The 22,391-nt window shown below is 35.8% G+C and overlaps 2 protein-coding genes across 3 annotated transcripts in view; one reads left to right on the plus strand and one right to left on the minus strand.

The window, feature by feature from the left end:
- LOC135195306 (mucin-17-like) overlaps positions 1-22,391 on the minus strand; it is a 140,304-nt gene that overhangs the window by 69,944 nt on the left and 47,969 nt on the right. The window lies entirely within an intron of this gene.
- Positions 1-22,391, plus strand: part of LOC135195660 (dipeptidase 1-like) — a 333,274-nt gene that overhangs the window by 10,157 nt on the left and 300,726 nt on the right. Inside the window, exon 2 of one of the 2 annotated variants that reach the window (XM_064222030.1) lies at positions 15,097-15,233. The gene's annotated coding sequence lies outside the window, so the exon portion shown is untranslated. Of the gene's footprint in view, positions 1-15,078; positions 15,234-22,391 lie in introns of those variants that run through there. The other variant, XM_064222031.1, reaches the window with a different exon arrangement.

Raw genomic sequence — 22,391 nt, forward strand, 5'->3', positions numbered from 1 at the left:
TGGAAGAAGCGTGAAAGGCATGGTAAGGGTGTTACTGTTAGGGTGCAAATGGTTGATAAAGTGTGTAATGGGGACGACTGTGAGAAAATGAATGATATGTATAGCGTGAGTGGGTTTGAATTAATAGGGGTGAGTGAGATTTCAGTAGGAAGGGAGCGGAGTGGTAAGGAGGTGGTTAGTAGTATGGATGAGTCTTTGCAAGAGTTTAATAGAACTATGAGTGAACTGAGTGGTTTGGCAGAAATGGAAGAAGTACTGGGGTTAGAGCTGGGAGGTGTGGATGAGATAGTGAATGAGATTTGGAGGAATAGTAGTGAGGAAGAGAGTGGGAATCTCAATGAAAGTGGTTTGTAGGAAGTGAATACTGATATAAATAAAAGAGTGTATTAGGGTCCTCAAACGAGATCCAAGGGGCCTGCCTCCAAGCATCCTTGGGTATTTATTGTGAAAGGCAATTTAGTGTGGGGGTTGTGAGTGTAAAGAGACGTTGGCAATTGTAATGGGGGAGGTAATACGGAGGAACGATCTGTTTGTCGCATTTGACAACGTCTTCGAGGGTTGCGTGAGAGAGAGAGAGAGTAAGTTTCGTGTTGCTATCGCTGTTAAGATTGTGTAGTGTGTACTTATGTTTGTGGTTTTCCGAAAAAGAGCGAGAGAAAGAGAGAGAGGGCATAATTGGTGGATGGATGGTAAACGATTGAATTGCTTGTTGGTGAGTTCTGGGTTGTCTGCTGGTGCGGTTGCCGTGTCAGTCAATCAGGCAGTCAGTTTGTGATCAAGAATTCCTGGGCAGTCAGTCAGTGAAGGTAGTCAGTGGAGTCAGTATTGAAGGCATTGATGGTCAGTTATATTGTGTGTTTTGTATTGTTTGAATTATTGTAGATGTTGTATGCTTAGAGTTGTTGTGCCTGTGTTGCTGAAGTTGTGCTTGAGTGTTGAAGGGTTGTTAAGCTTGCGAGTTTGTTGTGTTGTAGATGAGTTGTTGGAGTTATATGTTGTTGAGTGTTGTTGGTGAATTGTGGTTTCTTGGTGTTGTAGTAGGTGGTTGTATTGACTTGTTGTGTTGTTGTTTTTTGATGTCATTAGTGATTGCTTGTGCAGTGGTCTTTTGTTGTATTGTTGTTGAATTGTTGTATGGTTGTAGTCCTTGTTTGTTTGTTTGTGGATTGTGTTACGACTGCCATATCCACTAGACAGCGCAGCTCCTTGCCCTGAGTGTGTCAAGTATGTGGTGAGTACAAGTGTGGTTTTAGAGAGTTTTTCGGTTTTGGCTTGTGATCCTGCCATAGCAATGCTGCTAAAGTCAACGTTTTGAAATGTGTTGCTGATGGACATTTATTCATACAAAACTTCTTACGTGCTTTTTGATACATTTTTACGCAATTTGGAACAAATCACACCACATTTAAAAAAAAATGTAATTGCCATCATTTCTAAGGACTGAATTCTGCATACAAGCCGGAATTGATGAAAATTACTATTTGCGAAATTTTATAAGGAGGTCAAGCAAACAGCCACAGAATGGGGTCGCTTTGTGGGTTTGAGGCCTTTCAATATGCAATGAGCACTTGATAGCAGCGTTTATTAACTTTTGTTGTCGATTTAAGGTTGTATCAGTGATTCAACTGTTCTGTGGCTTTTTCCACTCCCCCCCCCCCGCCTCCCTCCCCCTCGCCAGGCAAATAAAATAAATATGAATACAAATATATATAAAAAAGTAATTCTTCTGCATTAGTTCGAACCTAAACGATACACAGGAAATAACAAACGCTACATTGGCACTACATAATTAAAGACAAATTGGTCTGTCATATTCTTTATCCCTCTTGCTTATACCTTCCTTTCGCTCCCCAATTCCCCCTTCCAAAACCTTATCTTCCATCCGAGGGATCCTTCGGGCTTTCTTACCTTATCCTATCCCCCTCTGTTGTTGTTGTTGTTGTTGTTGTTGTGGCTCTTTTCATCAGTGCCCATATTATTCATAATAATTCTTCGTGATATTTAATAGCAATATGGAATAAGTTGCACCGATTTTATCTTTCCATTCATGTGCACAGATTTCATATTACCATTCAGGTGTGCAGATGTTATCATTCCATTCCATTGTACAGATTTTATCTGTCCACAGATTTTCCTTCTCCAATCTGGTGTGCAGGTTTTATTTTTACATTCAGATGGGCAGATTTTATCTTTCCCTTCAGGTGGGCAGATTTTATCTTTCCATTCAGGTGGGCAGATTTTTTCTTTCCATTCAGGTGGGCAGATGCTCTGATTTTATCTTTCAATTCAGGTACTCAGATTTTATCTTTAAATTTAGGTTCTCAGATTTTATCTTTCCATTCAGTTGCTCAGATTTTATCTTTCCATTCAGTTGTGCAGATTTTATCTTTCCATTCAGTTGTGCAGATTTTATCTTTCCATTCAGGTGCACAGATTTTATTTTGTCATACAGATGCATCGATTTTATCTTTTAATTCAGGTGCTCAGATTTTATCTTTCAATTCAGGTGTGCAGAGTCTATCATTCCATTCAAGTGCGCAGATTTTATCATTCCATTCATTAGCACAAATTTTATCTTTCAATTCAGGTTCGCAGATTTATCTTTTCATCCAGGTGGGCAGATTTTATATTTCCATTCAAGTACACAGATTTTATCTTTCCATCCAGTTGCGCAGATTTCATCTTTCATGCTAAAAAATTTTATATTTCCATTCAGGTGTGCAGATTTTATCTTTCAATTCAAGTGCTCAGATTTTATCATTCCATTCAGTTGCCAGATTTTATCTTTCAATTCAAGTGCGCAGATTTTATCTTTCCATTCAGGTGCACAGATTTCATCATTCCATTCAGTTGTGTAGATTTTTCCTTTCCATTTAGGTGCGCAGATTATTTTCATCTTTCCATTCAGGTGCTCATGTGGTTCATTTTTCAATTCCAGAGGGCATAAAGAATAGATATTTCCATTCCATTTGCTCCCTTACTCTGATGACTCTGGCGTCAGTGTGACCAGTTGTATCAGTATCCACTCACTCTCCATTCCCCTTCCCGTACCCGCTACCCCCTCCCTCACTCCCCCTCTGTAAGGCTTACTGCAGTTTTCCCTCTTTTGTATTTATGAATTCTGATACTGTAACTCAATCCGGGAGTCGTGGCACGTTCTGGCCGGCTAAAATATGAAATTCAAAACTGAGGCGTTTCAGCGCCCGGCAGATGCCACCGTCGAGTTATTAATGATAACGAAGTGAATACAAAACTGAATACAAAAGTGAATATAAAGAGAGGACTCTTTTGACTCGGCTTTTCTCTTTGCAAATCAAAGTTCTTTGATGGGACTCTACCCAGGGAGGTAGTAGAAACAGAGAGAGGGCCAAAGGGAAAGCAGTATAAATGGACATTAGGACTCATATTCTGAGCAGATGGTGGTGGCCGTGTAATATATGTGTATATATATATATATATATATATATATATATAAATAAAGAAAGAGGGAGAGAGAGAGAGAGAGAGAGTCTAGTTGTTTACCCTGACAGGGTGGTAACAGAGGAGAAAAACAACACGACGGTCAAAACCACTAACTGTGGACGAATTTCCTGTGCAGCTAACCTACCACAACATGCACCTTTACACGCATACGCACGTTTATATATATGATATATATATATATTATATATATATATATATATATATATGTATTTATAGTATATATGTTATATATATATATATATATATATATATATATATATATATATATATATATATATGGGAAGCGTTGCTATCAACCAACATACAACAAGGAGCTGAAGGAGACGTCATGCACTAGTAATTGTCCATTTATTAAACAAGCTGACGTTTCGAGGACACAGCCTCATTTTCAAAGCTGAAAAACGTAATTATAATATATAAAAGACTTAAGAATTAAGAAATTTACAATTTAAAAAATATTTACACTTAAAAAAAAAAAAAAAATGCAACAGACAGAATGAAAGAAATAGACCGCTACTTTTCAGGACGGGAACCAAGGACCTAATGACATACGTTGGGTAAAAATATTTTATTTCACGGTTTTAATTATGATAATTTTAAGAAAATGTTGCAACTGGCAGTGCAGGACACTGCCTTTGTTTTTAATAATACAGCTTACACTCAGGTTGAAGGTATGGCCATGGGCAGTCCTCTTGGCCCAGTTTTTTCTAACATCTTAATGTGCCATCTAGAGGAACAGTTGCTGGACACCTGTCCCCTCTCTTTTCTGCCGTTATTTTACAAACGATACGTAGACGACACCTTCTTACTTTTTAGAACTAAAGAGCAAGCCGATCAGTTTCTTGAATACGCCAATGTAGCCCATCCCAACATTAAGTTCACGATCGATTACGAAGAAAACAATAAACTTGCATTTTTGGATTTACTTGTGTCCCGTAACGAGCAGGGCTTCTGTACTTCTATTTTTAGAAAACAAACCTTTACTGGCTTAGGTACAAATTTTTATAGCAGTTGTCATTTTAATTTCAAACTAAACTCCTTAAGTACTCTCTTCCACAGGGCCTATACTTTATCCTCCACTTGGTCTGGTTTCCACCAAGAAATCTCATTTCTCCAAAATTATTTTTTAGAAAATTGCTACCCATCCAAGCTTTTTTTTTAAACAATTGTATAATTTTCTTAATCGTAAGTTTGATCCTGTTTGTAATATTCCTACTGTACCCAAGTTGGCATTTTACTTCAGTATTCCTTTTATTCATGATAAGTCCTTTTATGTTCAGTTAAATGACCTTATTCACCGACACCTTCCGGCAGTTAACAGTAGAGTTATACCAAAGAACCCGTTAACCATTGCTTCGCTTTTTAAACATAAAGGCAGACTAAGCTCCTTGATGACTTCCAATGTCGTTTATTTATATACTTGCCCCAAATGTAAGGTGGGGAAATATGTGTGGGCTTCTCGTCGCCTACTAAAAGTCAGAATTGATTGTCATCGGGGAGTTAGTTACAGAACAGGCAATAAATTAAGTAATCCTGAATTTTCTAATATACGCGATCATGCCCCAAAAAATGTAAACAAGATATTGAATATAAACATTTTAAAATTCTCTCCAGAGCCACCTCACCTCATCAATTAGCAATAGCCGAATCGTTATATATTAAGAAGCTTGTTCCTCCTTTTAACAATCAAACTACCTCCACAACACTGTACCTGTCTTGAGTGTGCCCCTGTCTCTGTTTTTTATGTCATTAGGTCCTTGGTTCCCGTCCTGAAAGGTAGCGGTCTATTTCTTTCATTCTGTCTGTTGCATTTTAGTTTTTATTTTTTTTTATTTTTTTATTTTTTTATTTTTGTTTAAAGTTTAAATATTTTTTAAATTGTAAATTTCTAAATTCTTAAGTCTTTTATATATTATAATTACGTTTTTCAGCTTTGAAAAGGAGGCTGTGTCCTCGAAACGTCAGCTTGTTTAATAAATGGACAATTACTAGTACATGACGTCTCCTTCAGCTCCTTGTTGTATATATATATATATATATATATATATATATATATATATATATATATATGTATATATCTTGAAAAAATCACAGTAGATGCACGTGACCTTTTTCATTAAATAAGCGAATACCACAGGAAACTCATACGCAAAAATCCAAGCGCTTTCGCCTTTACTACGACATTGTCAAGGAACGAATTCGTTCCTTGACAATGTCTTAGTAAAGACGAAAGCGCTTAGATTTTTGCCTATCAATTCCCTGTGGTATTCGCTTATATATGTATATATATACACACACATCCCTGTATATATATATATATATATATATATATAATATATATATATATATATATATATATATATATATATATATATATATATATGAGAGAGAGAGAGAGAGAGACGGTCAACTGCTGAGAGCGATAAAATTTGTATGGTGGAGTTGAAGCAGGAGAGTGACTGGTAGTGTAAAATGAGGCCGAGAAAAGGGTGTTATTACATCTCCATGTTTGTTTCATATCTTCTTGGATGGAGTGATTTGAGATCTCAGAGAAAGATCATCAGATGGAGGTGCAAAATTGTGTGATAAGGAAGCCTGTTATAAACATCATCTGGAATGGCAATTGTTCGACAATGATACAGTAGATAGGAAGGAGAAACGTCAGAGATTAACAAAACAGTTTGAAAGTTTTTACAAGAAAGGAAAGTTGAATGTTATGTATATGTTAGTTTAACCAAACCACTGAGCAGAATAACAGCTCTCCTAGGATTGGCCCGAAGGATTAGATTTTTATTTGCGTGGCTAGCAACCAGTTGATTACTTAGCAACGGGACCTGCAGCTTATTGTGTGATCCGAACCAATTATATCAAAAAATGAATTTCTAATAACCAGAAAGAAATTCCTCTGGTTCTTCACCGGCAGCAGCGGGAAGCGAACTTTGGAAGGAAGTGGAATCAAGAATATAAGTTAAAGATGGTGAATAGGAACCAGAGGACGGTAGGTCAGTGAATATCAATTTGTATGGTGGAAGAATGGAGGTGAGTGAATCATATAGGTATTTGAGAGGAAATATTGTGAATAATTGAAATGACAGAATAGGCAAAGCGAGGGAGGTTGCGTAATTTGTGAAAAATAAAAGCAGCGGGGGTGGGGGGGGGGGGGGGGAGGTTGGAGGGGGCGCTTGAAGGGTCTGTGGAAAACAAGGTTGGAATGTATGAAGGAAACGTTGATCCAGCTTCCCTCTTCGGAACGGAAACGCCGCTGACGTTAAGTGTGAATGAAAGAAATAATGTCAAGGCTGTTGGCAGAAATAACTATTGCAATATATTATGCTTAAGAAGAAATGCGACGTGAAGATACATAGGAGTGGTAAAAGGGCGAGCATAACTGGGTATTTTGATCAATGTTTAAAGAGTGTCAAGCCATGCGGAGAGAATGGTGGAAGATAGGTTGTTGAGAAGTGTATAATTCGTAGGCGTTAGGAGGTGGTGGTGAACACCTAGGTTGAGCGAAAGACATATTTGTAAGGAAATATGTCAACATACTAGGAACAGAAGAAAGTGTTCTAAGCAAACTTTAATGGAAGAGTGTGGAAGGGGGTTTGATTTCTTGTTGATGAACCATCTATGTACGTAGGTAGGTGTTTGAAGCGACTATGCAGTGAAAGTTTTCTGCACAAGGGATTGAGCTATGATACAGCAGGTTAAATAGGAGTGTCGTAGATATTTATATATATATATATATATATATATATATATATATATATACTATATATATATAGATCAAAGTTACAGCCACAACGAAAAATGATAACAGCAATTGTGACCATGTGTTGATAATAAGAAAAAAGTGCATATTATCTCAATCGTTTTACTTTTAATTCGTGGCAGAAACTCTGCTCGTATAATCATCAGTATTTTTCCTTTTTCGTGATTTAAAATAAAATACACACACACACACACACACATATATATATAATATATATATAATATATATATATATATATATATATATACAATTGTAATAGCCGCATTGCCCTCTTAGCTTAATTCTCCGCTCGTTTTTGAGTAAGCCAGTCACTACAAAGCCTTAAGATCCAAATGCAAGAAACTTCAAGCAAATGAAACCGCGTCACCTTAATCAATACGAGGTCAGGATGCCGATCTGACCTCATCGTGATTCTGGTGACGCGGGTTCGTTTCCTGCTACCGGACATCATAACCACTTCAAATTTCTTGCACCTGGATCTCGAAGGTGCTTTGTAGTGACAAGCGTATCCAAAAAAGCGCGAAGAATTTGAGAAGTAAAAGCCGCAATACCCGCTTAACTTCTCACATTCTTCGCGCTTTGTTAGTTACCTATATACATACATACATACATACACATAATATATATATATATATACTGGTCACATTTTACCAATTGCATTTGTAATTGTAAAAGCCGCAATGCCCGCTTATCTTCTCTTATTCTTCGCGCCTTTGCCTTCGGTTTATCAGCAGGTAATTCCAGGTAAAGGTTGTAAAACCACGATTACTATCCAACAACCACTTTTATTTATGTAACTCTCAGTTATCAGTAGGGAAAATGAGTTTCAGTGGAAGGACGCCACTTGTAACTGAACGAGTTCATCGTTCCCTGCTCCGAAAACGCCTGAAATCAATTTTAAATAAATACATATATGGCGAGAGCCTACGTGCGAGCGTTCTCTCTCTCCCCTCTCTCTCTCTCTCTCTCTCTCTCTCTCTCTCTCTCTTTAAACATTAGTCCTGGATACTTAGAGCCACGATATAGTAATGACAAGGTAGTCCCACTCCAGCGACGAATTTGGGACTCAATTGCGTATGTGATTTTGTGACGTCACGCAAACCGGTCAAGGCGACATTTTACTGATGTAAATATAGGGATAATTGCCTTTGTTACACTTTGAAATGCGATTAATAAATATCCTTCCATAGATTTAAGTGGTGAATGCGATTATGGACATGTGAAATATTGTAGTTCACGTGAATATCGATATTGGAGAAATCGAATGGGCGAAATGTTGCGCAAATAAGTTTTTTTTTTTTCTGTGAAACTTTCACAGACTAACAGGATCCTGGGGACTGATGTCATGGGATTTTTTCCATTTTTTTTTTTTTTTGCCTTGTCCTTGTGTGCATTTGGGACCTCGTTGTCAATTGTTTTAAAGTTGATTTCATTTTGTGAGTTTTCCGTTGGCGCGAGTCGCATTTTCAGTTCATGTATTTTGTTCAATTTCATTGTTTAATTTTGTGATAAAATTGAGTTTCACAATTTTATCACAAAATTAAGCTATTTAAATTTAACAAAATATGAACTAAAATGCGGGCTCGAGCCAAATGACAACTTACAAAAGTAACTCAACTTCAAAAACAATTGACAAGGTCCCAAATGCACACAATTCGTATATTCGTGCAACATTCGCCTATTCCATTCCTCCATTATCGATATTCACGTGACCTACAAGAATTTTTTATGTCCAGAATGCATTTTAAATTGTAAAAATGGCAAATATCCAAATGTTTCACATCAGTTAAATTGTCGCGTTCGACCGGTTTTTGGTGACTTCACAGATTGTGTGCGTTTACATAAAAAATAAACTGGACCTGCGCGTTGGACTACCTGTAGTTTATGTTTGTTTCTATACCGGGCTTAGAACCGGGAAATCGGTAAAAATGTTCTCGCTAAGTATGGAAAGTCCACAAAAAGATTGCTGAAGTAACTGTATCCCTCTCTTTCTTTCACATGCGCGCGCAAATTCTCTCTCTCTCTCTCTCTCTCTCTCTCTCTCTCTCTCTCTCTCTCTCTCTGTATTCTGGGAATGTTGAGAGCAGATAATAATCTGTGAACAATAATGTATCACAGAGAAAAGGAGGACTAAAAATAGATATAACTATCTTGCACATGTAGTAGTACCATAAGGAAAGACTTTGACGTCAATGTATACTATTTTCGTATACAGGGAAAGGCGTATGGGTGAATATTTAGTTTAGAGTATAGACCAAAAGTTGTAAAGGTGAAAATATATTTCATTACCGTATATGAAAAAAAGGATATAGACCTGAATGTGTATTTTGTTAGTGTATAAGAGAAAGGCACCTGGAAGAATGTATATTCGTTTAGTTTGCAAGAGATAAAGGATGTAGGTGAATATATATATATATATATATATAGTATATATATATCTATAATATATATATATATATATATATATATATATGTATTTATAAATAAAGGAACAGAATGTTGTTTGACTGTTTATGTATGTAAAGGAGGAAAATGCGTATAGGTAACTATACATATCATTAGTGTATACAAGAAGGAAAGGAGTATGTTAATATATAGTTTATTCATATACTATACGAAAGACGTGTAAATGAATCTATTCTATTAGTGTACAAAATGTAAGGAGTACAAGTGAATGAATATTTATTATTCATAAGAAATATGGAAAAAATGTATAGGAAAATATATTTCATTAGTATACAAGAAGGAAGAGCGTTTATACGATATATATATATATAATATATATATATATATTATATATATATATATTATATATAATATATGTATATATATATATATATATATATATATATATTATATATATATATACATACAGTTTACAGAAGAGAGAGCGTACAGATGAAAATAAAATTTTATAGTGGCGAAGGGGAGACGCCATCAGATTGCATCCTTCTTATTTGAGATGTCTCATATGTGTCATATAGTCTGTGTACATCACTCGATGAATTTAATTGACTTCTTAATGATACTAAAAGATGATCCACGGTCTGATCCAATGCTGTTAATGAAAATGAGTGCAGTTTTACAAAATCAGTGAAATTATTTTTTCCACATAAACTACATCTTGCTCGTAAAGAATTACAGTAATAATATGCTTTCATGTTCCGTAATTAGCATAACTAAAAACTGTGTCATTGGAAAGATATTCATTCATATTTTTGATGGGACAAACAAAACACTGTTTCTATAACACAAGTTTTTTTTTTCTCATTTTTTTCTTTTAGGATGGATTGGAAAATGTTCCTTTTTGCATTCCGTAAAACTACGATTTTTTTTATAGTTCCCATGGATCTTTTTCATCAAACTGGATGCAATGTAGTCTATTGGGCCGCTAATGACTAATATGAATGCGAAATTGCAATATATTGCAATTGCAATACGGCAATGTTGCGAGCAACGCAAAAATTGCCAAAAATACCTGTAGCCTATTTTTTTTAACATTTATTAACATTCAGGAAGTGCTGTATTTGGATAATGGGTGTACATAGCGTAATAATGCACTTGATATAGGTATGTTGTAATTACATAGTTACTTAAACTATTTTCATTTTACATATTTAAACTTACGACGATAATTGGCAAATATTGAGCTTATTTTTTGTGACTTATTGTAAACTTTTTTTTGTTTGACTAACTTTAATTCCTAATTTTGACCTTCTTATTTGTCAAAATTTGCTTGTGTTCATGCTGTGAAAAACTACAAGTATTCAGCTTTAGAATGGGATCAAAATTAATATTGCTGTAAGAGAATTAGGGCGAGAGATGGATGCTTTATATATATATATATATATATATATATATATATATAATATATATATATATATATATATATATATATATACACACACACACACACACACACACACACACACACACACATATATATATATATATATATATATATATATATATATATATATATATATATATATATATATATATATTATAAAGGTATAAGCCACGAACGAAAAACTAAAATAAACAAAGGAGTTTCTGGAAGATCTTTCGACTGAACATCCTTTATTACTTAGCAGACAAACTGACTTACATGAGAAATTGAGGGTACAGTAAAGGTCGTATAACTGACAGATAGGGATTATAAGGAGATTAGTACCTAGAATCTGACACACCTGGAGAATGAGTAACCTTCCACAACAAGCATAAACATGGGTACAATTTAAGAACAAAAAGATTAAGTCCAACTGTCTAGACACAGGGACAAGACAGCTGACCCACAATCAGAACTTTGGTAAACAAAAAATTATTCGCAAAACATATTAAACATACATATACAAAGAAAACATATCTCTAAGGCAACTAATTTGTATTTAAGTCTGTAATTATATCTTTGAGGTCATTCTTTAACATGTTACAAATACAGTTTTGACAGAAGATTTATGCTGTTTTAGTCCTTACTTCTAAGCCCTTGCTCGACTGTCCAAGATAAAAAGAGGGGCAGTTCATACATGGAATTTTATATATTATGTTGTTGCTTTCCCTGGGGCCCCTTTTTTTTTTTGTTTTTTTTTTTTTTTTTATTAACATTCCTTTTAGTGTGTTAATATTAGTCGTAGCCTGTTTCATTTAGACCCTTGTATTTGTAACATGTTTAAGAATGACCTCAAAGATATAATTACAGACTTAGACAAATTAGTTGCCTTAGAGATATTTTTCTTTGGTATATGTATGTTTAATATGTTTTGTGAATAAGTTTTTGTTTACCAAAGATCTGATAGTGGTCAGCTGTCGCCCTGTATAATCATTTAATTGTCTTGCCCCCTCCGTGTCTGAGCAGTTGACTTAATCTTTTTGTTCTTAAATTGTACCCATGTTTATGCTTGTTTGGAAAGGTTACTCATCTCCAGGTGTGGTCGGATTCTAGGTACTAATCTCCTTATAATCCCTATCTGTCAGTTATACGACCTTTAATGTACCCTCAATTTCTCATATTATTCAGTTTGGTCTGCTGAGCAAAGGACGTTTCAGTCGAAAGATCTAGCAGAAACAAATCCGTTGTTTATTTTTCCTTCGTGGCTTATACCTTTATTTATGGATTTATCACGTTCCAAACTTTCGTGATTCAGTTATACACACACACACACACACACACACACACACATATATATATACTATATATATATATATATATATATATATATATATATATATATATATATATATATTATGAGTGTTTTCATATATTCTTCCTCGAAATGTGACACAGTAACCACGCAGCAACCGTCTCTCGCCTTAATTTTCTTAGTAAGTGCCATTTCTAAAGCTGAATAATTGTAATTTTTCATAGCATGAACATATAAGCAAATTTTGAAAATAAACGGTGGTCAAAATGAGCGATTGAATTTAGTCAGATACAAAAATGCAAAATTAAAATTGTTTAAGAACTATATATATATATATATATATCTATATATATATATATATATATATATATATATATATATATATATATATATATATAAATAAAAATGAAAATTTAAGTAATTATATATATATATATATATATAATATATATATATATATATATATATATATATATATGTATGTATGTATGTATGTATGATGTATAACATACATATTAATTTATGTCCTTTGCTGGTGACTGACTCATTTATCTACCAGGACCAACGTTCCTTGTCTTTGCTGATCCAAAGACGAGCAGTAGACAACAGTAACAGCAAAAAAGAAATCTTGCATTTTTATCGATTTTCGTTAATGTTTGACGTTTCAGAGAGAGAGAGAGAGAGAGAGAGAGAGAATATTTCCTAGAAAAAGTCATATAATTACCAGCCAAAATAACCATTTTGTTTCCAGTAAGTAGCTTGTATTTGTGGAGAGGCCGAAATGGCAGAAATTTCAGCACAGAGCAGTTTTCTCCAAAATCGCATTTTGAGCTAAACGAGGTATTGGTTTTTGTTGTAATCTCTTTGTTCGTGTTTGTGTCTTTTCTCGCATGAGCCCAAAAGCCTTAAACTTCTCTTTATGGGTAACTTCCTTTTAGCGAAGAAATAAAAAAAAAAACGTTTAAAGTGCGTTATAGTAGACCTTTAGTCTCTGTCACATCAAAGGTAATGACAAATGTAACTAATGTACTTTGCATTTTTATGTTTTTTTATACCTTTCCAGGTACCCATCCGGTCTAAACAGATCCGATCTTGTTTGCCTTTATTTTGTTTAGATTATTTCCAAGAAATGTTTTGTTGTTTACAGTGCAATAACACTTAATATGAGGAGAGTGCTAGTTTGTGCGATGAGATGTTGCTAATTAAATTTTAACCCATTTAATACCTACGGACATGGTTAGGTTCCAAAGACCAGGTCGTTTACTTTTTGCTTAACCGGGGAGTAAGCCCACAAACTATTTATGATTTATTTATCAGAATGAAAATATAAAAATATGAATAATATGCATATAAAACAGTACCGAAAAATTATTTCTAATAAATTATATCATACTTTTTCATTTCCGTTGTTGAAATAACGTGCTATCTGTCCGTAGATTTTAGCACGTTTTAATTTATTTGATGTACTGAATTTAGAGGCTATATTTCTGTTCAGTTACTTTGTTTCCAATTATGACTGAGAGTAATTGAACGTGTTTAATGTGTCCTTTTTATTTGTTCTTTGTTGTTAGTACGGGCGGAACTAATAATGAGTATTAATTACGAAGACCACTTCACGTTAAGTTAGGAGTATAATGTTTACAACTTGTGGGTCAGTGGAAAATCTTACACGCGTTCCGAGTAAGCTGGAGGTTGGGTCACGCCTTGTTTCATTACATTTTATACACTCGACAACAGTGTATGGATATTTGTAAGTATCAGATGTTCATTGGTAATCCTTACCATTCAGTACTTGGCTAAACCAGAATACGTCTATAGAATCTTCATGGAAGGCTTGCATCTAAATTCAGCAATTTTGGGCGTTTTCGATTTGGGTGAACAACCACCAAGGGAAAGCCAGACGACATTAAAGACTTCTTATTTTTTTTTTTACCACTTAAGATATTTTCTTAACACCACGTTTTAAAATGTAATATTTATCGAATTTGAGTGGAAGTTTTTGGTGATTTAGTAGCTCCAATAAAATAATTTTTGGGAGCGAGAGAGAAGAGAGAGAGAGAGAGAGAGAGAGAGAAGAGAGAGAGAGAGAGAGAGCCCAGCGACGATTCCAGCCCACTGCGCCCGGATTTGTTTTATGTTCTGTATATTTTGCGGTGCTATTTATGGATGATAGTTAATAAAGGAAAGGCCAGTATATCAAGTTCCTGGATAACATGAAAAACATTTTTAATGGCGCAGTTTAGCTCATGTGACTAGAACACAGTAACACTCACACTTCGACTGCTTTTAGAAAAAACGTTGAAAAAATAAGATATTCTTTGGACCGAAGAATTTTGTGTCATTTACTGATGCCATCCATTTCCAAATGTACAGCAAAGTTTTTTTTTTATGGCGAATAATACTGTCAGACCAATTATAATGTGATTTCGAAGTTGAAAAATCTGTCCAGGTCGTCTTTTTCACTGAATTGTTTCCTCATATATATTTCCAAATATGCTTACTGTACCTCCATTCATATTCTCTTTCTTCCATCTTGCTATCCACCCTCTCCTAACAATTGGTTCATAGAGCAACTGCGACGTTTACCCCTGTTACACCTTTCAGTGCTGAATGGCCTCACAGGTCCCAGCGATTGGCCTTTGGCCTAACTTCTGTATTCCAATCCATTGCATATGTACTTAAATTAGCACTTTCCTCCGACAGACCATTGGAGAGACGGGATATACCAGGGAGGAAGATCAGATGAGTGGAAAGAAAGGCATGATGGGAGAAGGCCAGATTAATGAAGACCAGAGAGGCACAAGTGAGGAGGACCAGATGAGTGGAAACAAGACATTGAGGTAGGAAAATGAAGTTATTTTGAGGATTTCTTTCTTTCTTTTATATAGCATCGGTCATTTTTTTCAAGCGAAGGTGGCCCGGGGTTGGGGTGGGGTGGGGTGTGTGGGGGGGCAGGCGCATGTTGAGTTTATTAAGCAATTAAGAATAGTACATTGACCCAACTTGATATCCGTTTATCCTAACCCTCAAATGTCCTTATCCCTGTGTGTTCCAGTATCTACGGATTTTTCTGCGTAAAACTTTAATTCTACATATTTTATATATATATATATATATATATATATATATATATATATATATATATATATATATATTATATATGTATAACTTGATCACGAAGTAATACTAAAAAGGGACGATGCTATGTATAAAATAAAACGTTTTTTTGCCATGAAGGAAAAAATGAAAAAGCGAGATAGCCGAGTACTTTCGGTCCTGTTCGGACCCTTTACTGAAGGCCTTCAGTAAAGGGTCCGAACATGACCGAAAGTACTCGGCTATCTCGCTTTTTCCTTTTTGTTTTTTCCTTCGTGGCAAAAAAACCTTTATTTATATATATATATATATATATATATATAATATATATATATATATATATATATATATATATATATATATATATATATATATATATATATATAATGTATATATATATATATATATATATTATATATATATATATATATATATATATAATATATTATAATATATTTATATATGTATATGTATATGTATATATATATATATATATATATATATATATATATATATATATATATATATATATATATATATATTATATATATATATGTGTGTGTGTGTGTGTGTGTGTCGTATAGCTAGATAGATAGATAGATAACAGAAAAGAAAAAATAATTCTGAGACATTTGATATCAATCCGAAATAAGCACTGTACATTTTCATTTTATTTTCATTCATACGTATTTTTTCTGATTTGCATCTGGGAAAAAAATAGTTTTTTTCACTTGCATAGATTCCCCTGCTGATAAGGTAACAAAAGAAAGAAAATAAAAAAAAAAAACTCCCGTCACAAAATTTAGCGATATTTTACCTCGCTCCTTCTAAGGGTTCAGCGATACTCCGCTGGGAAAGATTTTAAGCGATATGCTTTGGACAAAAAAGTTCTGCGACACTGACCGCTTCTTTCTTGAATTTCAAGGGCACCCACCAGCCATTTTTATTGAAGGTGGTGGTGCGCTTCGACGGAAAAAATCGGGGGAAAAGTTTCTCTCGGCGTCACTTGGCGTTGGAGGCAGTCCTATATATAATATTATATATATATATATATTAATGTATGTATACATATATAGGCATATATATATATATATATACTAATATATATATATATATATATATATATATATATAGTATATATCATTATATATACATAGATGCACATACATACACACAAAACATATATATTAATTTTAATAATGTATGTTAATATCTAATTGATTAATAAATTCATATAACTATTCTTATATTATTATTTATATAATGAATCATTATTAAAAATATAAAACCAATAAACATTTTTTAAATTTTAATTCCCCGTCCCCCCCTTTTATTTTTTGTCCCCTCCACTCTCCCGGTGCTGGTGTGGCCTCCAGATGTTAGCCTAGGGTGTTTGCTGTAAATAAACACACTTATTTATATTTACATAAAAATTGAAATAACCACAGTGCCATTGTAACTTCTCGATTTCACGAAACTAAACGAGCCTAAGGTCCAAGTGAAGAACCAACAGAAGAAATTCTGACGTCTGGGTGCAGGGATTCGAACTCTCATCCTTAGTTAGTTCTGATATTATGGTTACGGGTTCGAGTCGTGCCCGGGCGTCAGTATTTCTTCATTTTCTCCTTTTTGACGCAAGAAGTTTGAAGAAGTCATTAAGATGGTGTTGTAAGAGCATCTGATAACAAATAGCAGCAGGTTGGTTCATATTATACACATGTATATATATATATATATATATATATATATATATATATATATATAAATATAAATATATATATAATATATATATATATATATATATATATATATATATATATAATGTAATATGTGTATATTTGTGGAAGACTATTAATTCCTATATCTCTTGACACCGTCTTTGACACAAATCTTTGGGGACTTACTCTTACTGACATATTTGGATTGAGACGAAAGCTAGAGCAGTCACCCACAGGACAGGAGCTTTCTTCATCTTCATCGCGGCTCCCTTAATGCCTTCGTGTAGCAATTACCACGTGAGGTGAATTTCCAGCGAAGGGCGAAATCCCGGGAGTAGTTAACTGTATTTCCCGTAGAGGATTGTGCTCCAAGGAGTGGGTTTGGTCTCCTGGGGGTGGGAGGATGTATCCCCCCTGGGAGTGGTTGTAGCTTTGATCGGAGGATTTGGGGTAATCCCACTGAGTGGTCGTTTCTTCAGTGGAGTATGTATCCCGGGAAGGGGTTGTGTCGTCAGTGGAAGTTGTATCCCAGGGAGTTGACGAATCATCAGTGGAGGATGTATCCCAAGGAGTTGATGCATCACCAGTGGGAAGTGTATCCCAAGGAGTGATTGTATCTGCAGTGGAGGATGCATCTTCAGGGCTGGTTTCATACCCGAGAGAGGCGTTATTCGTGGCGTGAGTGACATCCCCAGGGGTGTTTGCATCTCCAGAGATTACATCCTCAGGGGAGGTTGCATACCTAATGGAAGCTGCATCACCAGGAATGGTTTCTACTTCAGTCGTGAAATTCTCGTTTTCTTGCAGACCTTCGGTCGCTCGTTGACTGACTAACATGACACTGCCGCGCAAGATTTTTGGTCCGAAATTTTCCGACTTCTGTGTAGACCTCATGTCTGATTCTCTGGAAGGAGAAACCGACTTTGGATCTACTTCACTCAAAGTTTTGTTGTTGTTGACGTCCCCTTCCAAATTTGACACGGACTTAGCACCAGGTTCTGCAGGAGAGAGCGGCCGGAAAAGATGGCGCTAACTGAGAGTCGCCTGTCATGCTTGAGATTCTTGTCACTGGTTCACAGGGTGCAATCGCCGCCGTTGTTGCATCCGAGATTTCGCCTCCTTAAATTGATTGATCGAGATGGGCGTTTCCTCCAAATCGTCCTCTTGCGACGATGCCTTTGCGCTTTGAATGAAGTGAATTTGGAAGACGCCGAGGAGAAGCCAGTGATGTAACTTCATCGTGGACACAACAGCAAAATTCTTTCCTTCACCAGAAACTTTAGTAGGAAATTCGCGGAGTGAAACTGATTTTTTCTAGAGTGGGTGAAACGTACGTCAGAGCCACTATGGAATCTTCTATTATCAAAAAACCTACAATTTTTATCACAAGAAAAAAAAATCCTTTTTTTTTGGCAAAACCCGGCTATGCAGCTTGTCAATGACTCCTGAGAGGATTTCATGAAAATTGGAATTAGGTTACCACTTCAAAGGTTTTTTTATATAGAGCACATGATTGTTTGATTACAGTTGTTTCCACGACATGCAAACTATGCTTGGGTTTTGATTTAAACCAGTATATTGCCGTCGGATTACATTTAATTATCAAAGAACCGCACCCACACAAAATAAAACGTTTGTTTGTGTTGTGTATACATGCCATTGCTCCATGTTTAAAAACTCCAGACAAAAAATAAGAGTAAATCAGTAGCCACACAAACACTATTTTCGAGGCGAGAGGAAACAGACGACTGACAGCAAATCACGCAGCAGGGCTTAGACTAACTGGAAGTTTCGTCGGGGCAGAGAACAAGCGTCTATTTCGTGGTTCTTGCACCCCCCACCACACACGATAACCTCAGATTATTATTTTTTTGTGCGTGAGAGAGAAGAAAGAGCGCGGACAGAACGCAATCATTCAGTTCTTTAGACTTAGACTAAACAACCCCCCGGTACCAAGTTAGCACTACTTGTTCCATTCACGGTATTCATTTATTATTGTCTCTTGGTCGGTTTTTGCGTTTTCATGTTCGGAATATTCCAAACCCCCGCATTCATGACGACAACGAGGTGCAGCCTCCGACACTGGAGGAAATACCTTACAGGTAACCCCCTGATCCAATTAAGATAAGGGAGTAATCACGTTTACTTGTTATCGCGTGATAAGTTACGCTTTAGGAGGATGTTAAACACAAGATTTTTACTTCGAGAGATAAGCCGATTAACGAGCCAGGCCACTAAAAATCGACTGCACTTATCGGGGCTCTGTTCAGATTCAGTCAAAACAAGCAGGGATGGTAACCTTGAGAGCAATAAAAAAAAAACCTGTTTCTTGTTCCCAATTTTTTTTGTTTGCTTTTACACTTATGAACATTGCTTTCTGCCTTTTACTTTTTCAACCATTCGTCTTGGCCGCTTCCCGCCTGGCTGTTCAACCTTCTTTAACTTACTATCGCTCCGATTTCATCTATCATTTTGGGGAAAAAATATTTTGGCGAGCCTCTGGACCAAGTGGTATCGTTGAACCAGTATTTAATAATAATAATAATAATAATAATAATAATAATAATAATCTCTTCTTGTAATGTGCCTACATTTCAGTTGTCTTGTATCTGTCATCATTCTATGTCATTCCGTCCTTTCCCCATCTTTTGAGTAATTCCGTCTGTAGGTCACCGAACTTGGCAGTATTTATGAACCAAGTTTCTCAATGAGTGGTAAAAAAAAAATTCCTCTTTTCAGTAAATATTTCAAATCGTCATCCATATTTGATACACTTCAGTCTCTCGTAAGTTTTGGCAGAGAAAACACAAACAAGTAGGGTGACCCAGTAATGAAGAATAATGGTAATGATGAAAATTCTTCTGGATTATTAATAGATCCGTATGATCCATATCATGATAACATTAACGATGTTACTATAGTAGATTCATATCTACCGTGCATCTGATGTCTAGGCCAGCCCTTACGGCGCTCCTGATTGGCTGTTGATACGCCAATCACAGGGCTGGAGGGCCTAGACATCAGGTGAATCTACTATGGTGAAGTTTCTCTTGTAATGTCGCTTCAACAGTTATCATGTTAACCTTATGCATAAATAGTAGCGTTGGAAATGGGCAGAATGTTGGGGTCACATTCTTTTCTTCTTTTACATTTTCAGTTAAAGTTTGATCCGGGCGGAGGTTACCTTTTCTCAAACATCACCGGCCATTGTTTGATAGTATATATAAGTGGTCAAAAGGCTCAGTGCTAGTAAAATGAGGCTTTTAATGACAGAATCTTGGTCTTCCCCATGAAACTCATCAAACTGGGAGTTCCCCGTTGGACGCGTGGGTTACGTGCTACCGATTCGGTAGTCGGTGGTTCGACTCCCTCTCTGCCAACGTGGAATCAGAGGAATTTATTTCTGGTGATTAAAATTCATTTCTAGATATATTGTGGTTCAGAATCCACAATAAGCTGTAGATCCCGTTGCTAGGTAACCAGTTGATTCCTAGCCACGTAAAAAGTATTCTAAACCTTCGGGTCAGCCCTGGGGAGAGCTGTTAACCAGATCAGTGGTCTGGTTAAACTAAGATATACTTAACGTTCATCAAAACTGCGGCCTGCGTGGCTCACACTACAACTTCTTCATAAAATGTAAAATCGGCGATAATTCATTAATACTCCGCAGGTCCGAGCTTTAAGGACGGTACGTAATGTCCTTATGGTTGGGACTTGCTGTCTAGCCCCCCGTTGTATTAGTTTCAAGACTGAGGGAAAGACGTGATGTTTCGGAAGTGTCTGGATTTTCTTGTCACTCGAAGTTGTGGTTTTGTCGTATTCATAACAGTTCGTTGGTGTTCTTGCTGTTGTAGATCAAGCTGGCCTTATGTCAGCACGGACTGCAGCAGTCCGGATATTGCTGCTTACTAATGCTACACACTAGAAGAAAATACTGGCTGAACTAAGGCATCTACTCATTCTGCTCAGTAATGCCAAACAGCGATTTAGCTTGTCATTCCCTTTTTGTATCCACTGCTTCTAAAGCCAAGGGGATGACTCTTCATAGATTCATGTGATGAAGCTCTTCATATCTCATTTTGGTACCAAATCTACATTTCTTGCGAACCAGATCTAAATCCCGTTTTATCGTTGAGTTGGGTTCTTTTTCGTCGGAATCTGGCTCCCTTTTTGTGTCAAATTTCGATCAATTGTCTTTCTAAATCTAAACCCCTGTCTGATACATCAGATTTCCATATCGCCAAATCTGTACCGTTTTAGTTTCTAATGTGAACGTCTTAAAGCCCTAAATCTAATCTCCCTCCTAAACCTTAATGTGAATTAATTTTGACACTAAATTGTGGATCCCGTCCGCTCTAAACATTAATTTATTTATTTTCATCCAGCCGAAATGTAGCTAGATAAGATATCCACATATTTGTTAAAAGTTAAAAACAAAAATCTAAGTCTACAGAGATATAGATTTAGCGCTAAAAGTTATGCAGATATTAAAAAATATTCCCATATTCACTATTTGAAAGGATTCAGGTATGGACATAATAGATATCAAATTTTAGCGCCAACCATTATTCATATGTAGTCATAAATGGATTCAGAGATTGGCAGATGCTGAATCGAGACTTTTTTCGCCAAAACAGAAATAGGGTTTGGCACCAAAAAAGAATCTTGGATTTGGCAAAAGCCAAAACAGAATCTACGATTTAGCGCTAAACAAAACTTTAGATGCCCTCCAGAATTCCTAAGATGTGGCGACAAACAGCGACAGTCTAGAGAATGGGTCAGTGTTATTGATGATGCTCTTAATATTGGCCTATACATTTTCCGAATAGGGTCAAGTAAGGACTGAGCATGGAAATCCGTTTAGTGGAGAGAAACAGACGAAACAGATAAATATGGCCAGATGAAAACCCACAAAGTTACACAATGCAGGTTATAATTAAGTATAGCTAAGCATTAGAAGTAATGCCAGTACAAGAATGTAACATTGTGTAAGAAAAACTGCGTACACAGCCAGAATGCTGTGCTTAAATCACGGCACCTCCGTCGGAGCTCCGTAGGGGGTAGTGCCGTCAGTGCACCTCATTCGGTGCAATGTAGACATTACTTAAGGATCTTTGCAGCGTGCCCTCGGCACCCTAGCTGCGACTACTTTCATTCCTTTTACTGTACCTCCGTTCAATCTCT

Source organism: Macrobrachium nipponense, chromosome 16 (assembly GCF_015104395.2).
Source record: "Macrobrachium nipponense isolate FS-2020 chromosome 16, ASM1510439v2, whole genome shotgun sequence".
Classification (NCBI taxonomy): Eukaryota; Metazoa; Arthropoda; class Malacostraca; order Decapoda; family Palaemonidae; genus Macrobrachium; species Macrobrachium nipponense.